The sequence below is a fragment of the Phoenix dactylifera genome, chromosome 7 (genome assembly GCF_051530095.1).
Source record: "Phoenix dactylifera cultivar Ajwa chromosome 7, Ajwa_hap1_PhDact_Kaust_v1.1, whole genome shotgun sequence".
Classification (NCBI taxonomy): Eukaryota; Viridiplantae; Streptophyta; class Magnoliopsida; order Arecales; family Arecaceae; genus Phoenix; species Phoenix dactylifera.
In genome coordinates this window covers 26,553,550-26,565,263 of record NC_143196.1, presented here as the reverse complement: position 1 = coordinate 26,565,263, position 11,714 = coordinate 26,553,550, and the positions used below count along the sequence as shown (strand labels likewise).

At 43.5% G+C, this 11,714-nt stretch overlaps 1 non-coding gene across 1 annotated transcript; it reads right to left on the bottom strand.

Annotated features, from left to right (window-relative positions):
- Positions 1 to 1,558: 1,558 nt before the first annotated feature.
- On the bottom strand, positions 1,559 to 1,664 carry LOC149753198 (small nucleolar RNA R71). The gene has a single exon (XR_016396073.1). It is a non-coding gene; the product is annotated as a small nucleolar RNA R71 (small nucleolar RNA).
- Positions 1,665 to 11,714: the final 10,050 nt, after the last annotated feature.

The following is an 11,714-nucleotide window of genomic DNA, read 5'->3' as shown; positions in this document are numbered from 1 at the left end:
ATTTACTTTGATAAAATTTCAATTCGTACTCATAGATTAATTTAGTTAAATCAAGTTAGCAAATCCTTCTTTTTGATTTATTTTTAAAAGAAAAATAACTTGTCTCCAATCCCTGTGGACCGACACCCGTAATCACTATCCTACGGGATACGTGCTATTGCGTGGTTTATTTTCAAAATTGAAATAACCGATCAATTTTTGGCGCCGTTGCCGGGGATTGCTAGCATAGTTATTTTTCTTATTAAAAAAAAAATTATTTAAAAATTAAAAAAAAAATTTCTTAAATTTTTTTTTTTCTATTATTGTTACTTTTCTTATCTTCTTTTTCTCCCTTACTAATTTTTATTTATTTTTTTATATATTATTTGATCAGGAATCGAGGAAAAAAATCTGGGATGATCAAAAGGAGAACTGCCGGAAAAGAAATGCTGTAGAGGTTTGCAAAAAAAAAAAAAAAAAATAAATTGCTGGGGAAATTCCCTTTGGTAACCTCTAAACTTTTCTTATTTAAATTAATTATTGGTTTGAAATTTTGTGGTGATTGTTTGATTTTAATTATAGCAAAATTGTGAATGCATGCTTGATACACATACACAAATCAATTTGCACATAGTAAGGGCAATCACCCCAACAAGATAAGAGCCGGATTTCATCACCGGACTCTTGCCCAACTTAGGTGAACTCAATCTCACATAGTGTCATCGTTAATTAAAATCAATTAGACGTTGGCCCCTAGGGACATTCGAGCTCAATAGGACGAAGATCACCGAAGGTTGCACCAATTTCGCTCTGTGGCTTAGTTGATGTCTAGGCAAGCTTTGTCCCTATAAGGGAGACAGTTCATCTGTTCGAGGCAAGTGGGTTTTAAGTGGGACCTTTGCGAACGCATCGTGACCCCTCCACTTACCTGGGAGCTTACCTGGTCAACTCGGTTCATTAGACCGGATTGGAGGCTTAGGTGCCCTCTTCAAACCAATTAGGAGCTGTCTAGTGATTTTAGGATAAAGACTAGGATTGGTATGCTTTTCTCTTTTATTGCATGCTTGATTGATCGAGTACTAGTGTATGCACGGTAGTCGTTCTAGAGTACAAAACCTATTACCTTTTGACCCTGAAATAGAACGAACCCTTAGGAACATTCGAGCTAAGATCAAAACATTAGGATCATCCCCACCTCTTAAGATGGCTGAAGAACAACCCAAACTCCTGAGGGAGTACTTTACTCCCACTATTTACACTTCCCCATCTTGCATTCGATTACCTGAAGTAGCAGCAGTACAGTATGAAATAAAGTCTAGTGTGATCCAAATGCTTCCAACTTTTTATGGGCTCACCAATGAAGACCCATATAAACACCTAGATGAATTCCTTGAGATTTGCACCACTGTCAAGATTCAAAATTTCACTGATGATGCATTAAAACTTAGATTATTCCCCTTCTCCCTTAAAGATAGAGCCAAACAATGGCTGAATTCTTTAGAAGCTAACTCAATTCGTTCTTGGGATCAAATGCAACAAGAATTCCTTAAAAAATACTTTCCCATAGGAAGAACGAACCAGTTTAGACGTGCCATTACAAGCTTCTCCCAAACTGAGGGAGAAGAATTTCATGAAACTTGGGAGAGATTTAGGGACCTAATCCGTAAATGCCCACATCATCAAATACCTAAGTGGCAGCTAGTGCAATGCTTCTATGATGGATTGACTGAACAAAACCGTCATATGATTGATGCTGCATGCGGGGGGACTTTCATGCTTCGAAATGAGCATGAAGCATGGCAATTATTTGAAAATCTTAATGAAAACTCCCTCCACCATGCTTCATGTTCTCGTCAAGCACCCCCGAATTTTCAAAGAAAAGGGGCCATTTGTGAAATAAGTCATTCTATGGACCTGTCTAGCAAGGTAGATGCATTGTCCCATAAGATTGACCAACTAATGATAGGAGGACATGTCGTTAGCTCTTCCCATGCACAAGTGTGTGCTATCTGTTCTAGCCCATCGCATCCTATTCATGAGTGCCCCTCAGCACCCCAATATCCCGAACTCGTGCAAGAACACATCAATGCTGCCCAAACACAGCCCAGACCGGGTAATGATCCATTTTCCAATACATATAATCCGGGATGGCGGAATCATCCAAATTTTTCTTGGAGGCAGCAAGCTTCTAATACCTCCCAACCCTTCTCCCAAAATTTTCAAAACCCTCAGAATTTTCATCTCTACCGTCCCTCAACTCAATTTCAATACCCTCCCCCTCCAACCCAAAGAAATACAGCCTTTGAGGAGAAGGTGTTGACTGCCCTTCAAGGTTTGGAGGCAAATACACAATTATTGCACTCTCACACACAATCAATTGCTAATCTAGAATCCCAAATGGGTCAACTAGCCAATGCATTAAATAAACGAGAGGAAGGTAAGCTTCCAAGTCAACCAATGAGTAATCCAAGGGGACAATATGTGGCTCAAGAAACTCGCCTAAATCATGAGCAAGCGAATGCTTTGACTACCCTAAGGAGTGGACGTATAATAGATAATAAGGTTGGGGAGAGTAACAATAAGGAAGATGAAGAAGAGGAGAGGAATGTTTCACATGAAAACCCAAAACCTTCTTCAGCTAGTCCACCATCTGCCACAACCCACATTCCAAAGGCTCCATTTCCTGAAGCACTTAATGCACCCTCTCCCTTTAACAAGAAGGGAACTTCACTAGAAGAGATGATGGAGGTCTTCAAACAAGTTAAAATCAACCTCCCACTCCTTGATGCCATCAAACAAGTTCCCTCCTATGCCAAATTTCTCAAAGACCTTTGCACCCAAAAGCGAAAATCTAGGACACATGTGCCTAAAAAGGTCTTACTTACTGAACAGGTAAGTTCCATTCTCCAATACAACACCCCTCCAAAATTCAAAGATCCTGGCGCTCCTACTATTTCCTGTGTCATAGGAGATAACTCAATTGACCGAGCACTCTTAGATCTAGGAGCAAGTGTGAATCTTCTACCCTATTCAGTCTATGAGAAATTTGGGTTAGGTGAATTAAAACCTACCTCGGTGTCCTTACAATTGGCTGATCGATCTGTGAAGATACCACGGGGGATGATTGAAGATGTTCTTGTCAAGGTAGATAAATTCTATTTTCCAGTAGATTTTATCGTCCTTGACATGGAACATGTGCCCAACCTAAAAAAATAAATCCCTGTGATTCTTGGTCGTCCCTTTTTAGCGACAGCCAATGCATGCATCAACTGTAGAACTGGGGCAATGGATATATCATTTGGGAACATGAAAATTAAATTGAATGTGTTTCATGCCGCTGACCAACATGTGAGGGAAGACGAGTGTTGCCTAATTGACGAAATGGATGATCTTGTAGAGGAAGCCCTTCCCTATATCTTTGCCAATGACCCCTTAGAGGCATGTCTGGCCCATTTTGACATTGACAACTTTGATATAGACAAGGCCATAGAAGAAGTTAACATCTTACTTGACAATCAATCTCCTGTGAGTTCCCTTCCTTGGAAGAGCCGACCTGAACCTCTTCCTCCCATTGCTAGCGCGCCACTTTGTCCTTCCATTGATTCACCACCTAAACTTGAGTTAAAGCCACTTCCAACAAATCTTAAGTATGCCTTTCTAGGACCAGAAGATAGCCTCCCTGTAATCATCGCAGCCAACTTATCTACTGAACAGGAGGGTAAACTTTTGAGGGTGCTAGAAGAGAATAAACATGCCATAGGATGGTCTGTAGCCGATTTGAAAGGGGTTGACCCCTCTGTTTGCATGCATCGAATTCATCTCGAAGATGATGCAAAGCCAACCCGAGAAATGCAAAGAAGACTCAATCCTAACATGAAGGAGGTAGTCAAGAAAGAAGTGGTGAAGTTATTAGATGCCGGAATCATTTATCCAATTTCTGATAGTAAGTGGGTGAGTCCGACACAAGTGGTACCCAAGAAATCAGGTATCACTGTGATTGAAAATACGGAAGGAGAATTGATACAAACACGCACAACCACGGGTTGGCGCGTGTGCATTGACTATAGAAAACTTAATTCAATGACTAGGAAGGACCATTTCCCTCTACCTTTCATAGATCAAATTTTGGAACGGTCGGCTGGTCAAGGCTTCTACTGCTTCTTAGATGGTTATTCTGGATATAACCAAGTACCTGTCTACCCGGACGATCAAGAGAAGACCACCTTTACTTGCCCATTTGGGACATTTGCATATAGGAGGATGCCTTTTGGACTATGTAATGCACCCGCAACTTTTCAACGATGCATGATGGCCATTTTTTCAGATATGGTGGAAAACTTTCTAGAAGTGTTCATTGATGATTTCTCAGTTTTTGGCCTATCTTTTGATGATTGTCTAGACAATTTGACCTTAGTTTTGAAAAGATGTAAGGAGACCAACCTAGTACTAAGTTGGGAAAAGAGCCATTTTATGGTTCAAGAAGGCATAGTTTTAGGACATGTCGTGTCCAAGAGGGGCATTGAAGTAGATAAAGCCAAAGTCGATCTTATTTCCAATCTCCCTCCACCCAAAACTGTGAAACAAATCCGATCATTCCTTGGCCATGCTGGTTTCTACCGTCGCTTTATTCAGGATTTCAGTAAGATTTCCAAACCCTTGTGCAATCTTCTTGCCAAGGACACTCCCTTTGTCTTTGATAAAACATGCGAGGAGGCATTTGAAAATCTTCGCTCGAAATTGACCACTGCACCTATCATACGGCCCCCTAATTGGACACTTCCATTTGAACTAATGTGTGATGCATCCGACTATGCTATTGGGGCAGTCTTAGGGCAACGGCTAGATAAAGTACCTCATGTCATTTACTATGCTAGTAAAGCACTCTCAGATGCACAATTAAACTACACCACCACTGAGAAAGAATTGCTAGCGGTAGTATTCGCACTAGACAAGTTTCGATCTTACTTATTAGGATCCAAGGTTACCATATTCACTGATCATGCTGCCCTTCGACACCTTCTTGCAAAGAAGGATACCAAACCCCGTCTGATTCGATGGATTCTTTTACTACAAGAATTTGACCTAGAAATTCGTGACAAGAAAGGAACTGCAAATGTCGTAGCAGACCACTTATCTAGGATTCTTCTTGAGCCCTCTTGTAAAAATACCTCACCCTTACACGATTCTTTTCCAGATGAACAATTATTTGAGGTACAAAGAATAAAAACACCATGGTTCGCCAACATAGTGAACTATCTTGCCATAGGACAAATTCCCGATCACTGGTCCAAGCAGGACAAGGATCGATTCTTTTCACAAGTTAAGTTCTATTATTGGGATGATCCCGATCTATTCAAGTATTATCCCGATCAAGTAATCCGTCGATGTGTCCCCGAGTGCGAATTTCAAAGTATTCTTTCATTCTGCCATTCACAAGCTTGTGGGGGACATTTTGGGGGTAGAAAAACTGCAGCAAAAGTTTTACAAAGTGGATTTTATTGGCCCACACTTTTCAAAGATGCCCATAACTTTTGCCAAACTTGTGAACGGTGCCAACGGATGGGTACCATCTCTCGTAGAGATATGATGCCTCTCAATCCTATTTTAATTGTAGAAATCTTTGATGTCTGGGGTATTGACTTCATGGGCCCTTTCCCACCATCTTTTGGTTTCGAATATATTCTGGTAGGGGTTGATTATGTTTCAAAATGGGTAGAAGCTATCGCCACTAAAACTAATGACCACAAGGTTGTGATTAAATTTTTACATGAAAACATCTTTTGTCGTTTTGGTACACCCCGAGCCATTATCAGTGATGGGGGATCTCATTTTTGCAACCGATCTTTCGAGGCTTTGGTTCGCAAATATAACATCACCCACAAAGTTGCTACCCCATACCATCCCCAAACGAGTGGACAAGTCGAGGTGTCCAATAGAGAGTTAAAACACATCTTAGAGAAAACGGTACGTCCCGATAGGAAAGATTGGTCTCAAAGGATAAATGATGCACTCTGGGCTTACCGTACCGCCTACAAAACTCCTATTGGCATGTCCCCCTACCGATTAGTTTTTGGTAAAGCTTGTCACTTACCGGTAGAACTTGAACATAGAGCTTTCTGGGCTATAAAAAAATTTAACTTAGACATGGCAGTGGCTGGTCCTCACCGAAAACTCCAACTAAGTGAACTTGAAGAATTGCGTAATGAGGCTTATGAAAATGCTAAAATTTATAAAGCAAGGACTAAAGCTTTTCATGATAAAAATATTAACCGTAAGTCCTTCGAACCTGGTCAAAAGGTTTGGCTGTTCAATTCCAAGTTGCGACTCTTCCCGGGTAAACTTCGCTCTAGGTGGGATGGACCATTCGTAGTGAAAAAGGTTTCTCCTTATGGTGCAGTAGAGATCCAACACCTCAATGGTGGACATGTTTTAAAAGTCAATGGTCAAAGGTTAAAACCTTATGTAGAATGTGTTGCCGACGGGCAATTGATCGAATCCCTTAATTTAACGAACCCTGTTTATCAAAATAATTAAGGACCCACTATGTCTGGCTGAAGACAATAAACTTAGCGCTTGTTGGGAGGCAACCCAATTCTCTTAGATTATTTCTTAACATTGAGGACAATGTTAGGTTTAGGTTTGGGGGTATTCATCTTGATTTTCATCCAAAAAAAAATAAAAATAAATAAAAATAAATAATTAAAAAAAAATCATTTTTTAAAAAGAAAAAAATAAAAAAATAAAAATATTATTTTTTTAAAAAAATGTGTTTATTTTCATTTTTTATAAAATAATAAAAAAAAGTTATTAAAAAAAAAGTTTTTGTTAAAAAAAAAAACCTAATTTATATACATTTATGCGAGAATGATAAACACACACGGTATATAAAATCTAAAAGCCCAATGACTAGTGGGAAGTAATACAAATTTAAGTTCTTTTTATTAAGTCTCTCTTAGGGAGTTGTAAGCTAATTAATACTTTGGAATTTCACTACACACTGGCCGACTCTTCTAAGGTCTAGGCTCGACATTATGTTGAGAGTATGGTAGCAACCTTGGCCCCTGATGAATCATACTTATCTAATCCAAAAAAAAAAAAAATCAATAAAAATGGATTTAGTCAGGAACATCGAAAAGGGCTACCTATTGTCAAAGGTCAAGTGGGCTTGTGATGAGGACTCCGAGCATAAGTCCGTAGGGGAGTCTTGATGCCCGACACCTTATGCCAACTGGTGTGAGAGTTGTCGACTGATTGCTCGTTACACGGAGAAATCACCACAAGAGTAAAAGTGCACAATTTATATATCTTTCTTTAAAAAAAAAGAAAAAAAAAGAAAAAAAAAATGTTGTATTGACCGAAAAGACAATAGTGTGAAAGCCGTCGTTGTAAAAATTCGAGTAAACTGGAATATTACAGATAAAGCCCGTGAGGTACTAAAGTAAACATCCACAACTCTCGAAATCCTGCAGATAAGATGATTTTGAATCAGTGAGTAGGTCTTTTCGACCAATCCTTGGAAACTACTAGTATTAACAATATTTTGGAGATCCGAACCCTTAGCTTGTGTACGGTCCAGATTTCACCGAGCACTCCAGTATAAATAAGTCTTACAACTCCCTAAACGGAAACTTAATGACTTTAACTTAGATTGCATACTAATTTAGAATTTGGGCTGACTTAGTAAATAAAACCGTGTGTGCTTTGAAATTCTTATCATTTATGTATATTAAATTAGATTTTAATTTAAAAAAAAAAAGTTTTTTTTTTCTAGCTAGTATGCACTTGGAATTTGAAGTTTCATCAATCGAAAAAAAAAAAAAAAAAACAACAACAACAACAAATTAATCATAACAATAAATGATATTGAAGTTTGTGGGTATCTTCACTGGAAACCCTCACGAGACTATAACTCGTCCACTAGGGTAACCTAGGGGTTTAAAGCCTTGTTGCATATGGTAAATGCAATCGCGATGCCTGCGAAAGTGAGTTAGAGCTTTTCTTTAATTTCATTTTGCTCGAGGACTAGCAAAACATAGGTTTGGGGGTGTGATAAGTGCTGATTAATCTATAATTTAATATTCTTTTTCCAGCACTTATCAATGTTCTTAAACGGATAACTACTTATTTTACCATAAAATTGAACAATCTTTGAAATAAATTTAAAATATGGTAAGAAGTAAATAATTCATATGTCCCCACCTTCCGAGCGTACCAGCCGTCACGTCTCAGTTCAATAACATTGGGTTTGAGCCCAATGCCCAGCTGCCATGCATGCATCCAACTTCACCCATCCAGATTGAGATCAAGCATTGTCCACTGTCCGTGGCTCCGCAAGTAATCCAACGGTTCAGAAATTCCTATCTCTGCATCACACTTCCAAACCAAGCGAAACAGGGAGATCTCTTTCAAATCCACGGCTGTCTACTTTCCCAGCAAAACAGAGCAAGGAAAAAGAATGATTTTCCCCTCCAATCCAGCGTCCGAAGCAGGGGATATTTCTTCCCAAAATCGGCAGATCATCCAACCCGATCTTGCATTCCTTCCCAGCGTCCGAATCTCATCCCGCGATCTGCCCAGCAGGCCTTCCGCATCGGCCCGCGTCCCCGCCTCCTCACAGCTGCCTATTTCACGTCAAAACAGAGCAAGAAAATTCCTTTCTTTCCATTCTCCTTCCCAGCATTGAAACAGGGGAGACCTCTTCCCAATCAACCAGCCGATATGATTTCTTTCCTTCCCAGCATACCAAAGCAAATCGATCTGTTTCCTCCCCATCCGTCCGCATCTCCAGCCAAGCATCCCACCTTCTGTATCAGCCTCCCTCTCGGTCTACCGAATCAGAGAAGATTTCTTCTCGTCCGAAGCAATCCATCAACGATTTCTTTCTCCCCCAGCACTCGACAACAAGAATCGGGGAGTCGATCCTTCACCACCGAATCAGCCAATCGCCAGCAAAAACAGGGAAAGATTCGCTTCATTCCAAAGCCGGGAGCTCTTATTTCCTTCAAAGTTTTCTGGATTTCTTTTCCTTGATGCAGGGGAGAATTTGAGCAGAGGCGATTCGATATCAACCACCTTCCGCTTCAGCTCCCAGCACCGCGTCCGTGAATGGCATCCTTCCGTGATCAGCGTCCCTCTTCCGTGGTGTAGCAACGCACGCTCCTCCCGGCGAGTCCGTGATTCCAGCCATCCACGTGCTTGCTGGGGATCTATATAAGGGAGCCATCAGCAAGAGAGAGGGCAGCTCGGTTGGGGGTGGAGTCCAAGAGAGGAGAGCTCGGTTTGAAGAAACAGAGGATACTCTGTTTCGGTGAAGAAGAAAAGAAGCCACCAGCCGAGAGAAAGAAATAAAAAAAGAGAGAGAAGAGAGAGGGGGGAAAGAGAATAGTTGTGATATTTTGGGAATAATGGGAGGTGATCAATTTCATTTGAAGATGGGAGGTCGTCCGGAAGCCATGCTCGGCTAAACGTCTAGTCTAGGGCTGGATGAAGCCCTAGCAATGTATCAGGGCAATTGTGGTTCTTATTTTTTTAATTATTTTGGAGCCTGTTTAAATTCTTATCTTCAATGAAATATTTCTCTTATGATGTTTAAACCTTGAGCATGCCATTTACTATTCGTGTTTGCTAAAGTAGTCTAAGATAATCCATGCCTAGGAAGATGAGGTGTGCTGCACCCTAGATTAGCATACTTAGGTAGACACTTCATTCTATACAGAAGATGGATTTTCCTAACACTCTTTATGCTTTTATTTTAAAAGGCTTGTAGCCAATATTGCATGCCTCTCCAAAAGATAAAAACTAAGAACACAATCCTTGATGCAATGCTATGTGGTGGATTCCAAACCCTAGATCTATTTACTTTGATAAAATTTCAATTCGTACTCATAGATTAATTTAGTTAAATCAAGTTAGCAAATCCTTCTTTTTGATTTATTTTTAAAAGAAAAATAACTTGTCTCCAATCCCTGTGGACCGACACCCGTAATCACTATCCTACGGGATACGTGCTATTGCGTGGTTTATTTTCAAAATTGAAATAACCGATCACCAGGCATCCGAGGGTTAGGCCTCAGGAAATTCCGCTCGTTGGTCGGCCAAGGCTGGCGCAAGCCGAGGCGACCGGTCGGGGCTTCAGGCTAGTCTGGTCCCGGGATGGTCATCGGGTTAGCCTGGCATCCGAGGGCCGGGCCTCGGGAGATTCCGCTCGTTGGTCGGCCAAGGCTGGCGCAAGCCAAGGCGACCGGTCGGGGCTTCAGGCTAGTCTGCTCCCGGGATGATCATCGGGTTAGCCTGGCATCCGAGGGCCGGGCCTCGGGAGATTCCGCTCGTTGGTCGGCCAAGGCTGGCGCAAGCCAAGGCGACCGGTCGGGGCTTCAGGCTAGTCTGCTCCCGGGATGATCATCGGGTTAGCCTGGCATCCGAGGGCCGGGCCTCGGGAGATTCTGCTCGTTAGTCGGCCAAGGCTGGCGCAAGCCAAGGCGACCGGTCGGGGCTTCAGGCTAGTCTGCTCCCGGGATGATCATCGGGTTAGCCTGGCATCCGAGGGCCGGGCCTCGGGAGATTCCGCTCGTTGGTCGGCCAAGGCTGGCGCAAGCCAAGGCGACCGGTCGGGGCTTCAGGCTAGTCTGCTCCCGGGATGATCATCGGGTTAGCCTGGCATCCGAGGGCCGGGCCTCGGGAGATTCCGCTCGTTGGTCGGCCAAGGCTGGCGCAAGCCAAGGCGACCGGTCGGGGCTTCAGGCTAGTCTGCTCCCGGGATGATCATCGGGTTAGCCTGGCATCCGAGGGCCGGGCCTCGGGAGATTCCGCTCGTTGGTCGGCCAAGGCTGGCGCAAGCCAAGGCGACCGGTCGGGGCTTCAGGCTAGTCTGCTCCCGGGATGATCATCGGGTTAGCCTGGCATCCGAGGGCCGGGCCTCGGGAGATTCCGCTCGTTGGTCGGCCAAGGCTGGCGCAAGCCAAGGCGACCGGTCGGGGCTTCAGGCTAGTCTGCTCCCGGGATGATCATCGGGTTAGCCTGGCATCCGAGGGCCGTGCCTCGGAAAATTCCGCTCGTTGGCCATGCGCCTGTCGCTTGCAGCCCGACGGGGTTTCTCCGTGGCCAGCTGCGATCGTGTTTCTCCTCTTCTCCAAGCGTTGCCTGGGGAACACCAGAAGGGCATTAAACGCTAATTGATGCGTTACCTGGGAAATCGGATCGCCAGTTGCTGCTTGTGAGGAGTGTCAGTTAAGCGGCCGCGATGCGCGCGTTCTTCGAGGCGGATGCGGCCTGGGCGCGAGCGGAGATATGTGGACCCAGGGGTACGTGCCACCCGAAGTGTCCTGCACAAAGAATGCGATTAAGGAGAATGACGCTTAGGAAATCGCGGGAAGATACGCCTCGAGAGCCAGAACGGCTCCGGATTCAATGCGTCCGCATTTATGGGAGCCACCCGCATCGGAACGACCGGGGGGCTGCAGTTTGGCTATAAATACAGGTGCAGGTGCGATGGAGTTTGCCAAGCCGGAGCTGTTCAAGTTGCCATGAATCGTGGACCTTCTCTCTGGCGCATGGCTGAGAGACTCCTGCCGAAGGAACGGGAGGCGCGCCCCTCGCGACTTCAGCCAACTAGCCGTTTCATCTGGGATCAGCAAGGAGGGTCTCCCCGGCGGAACTCCGCTCTAGGCGTTTCATCCGGGATCACATCTCCCCTCCTTGAAGTTCAGCCTCCCGATTGAGCTCTGCACCAGACGCCT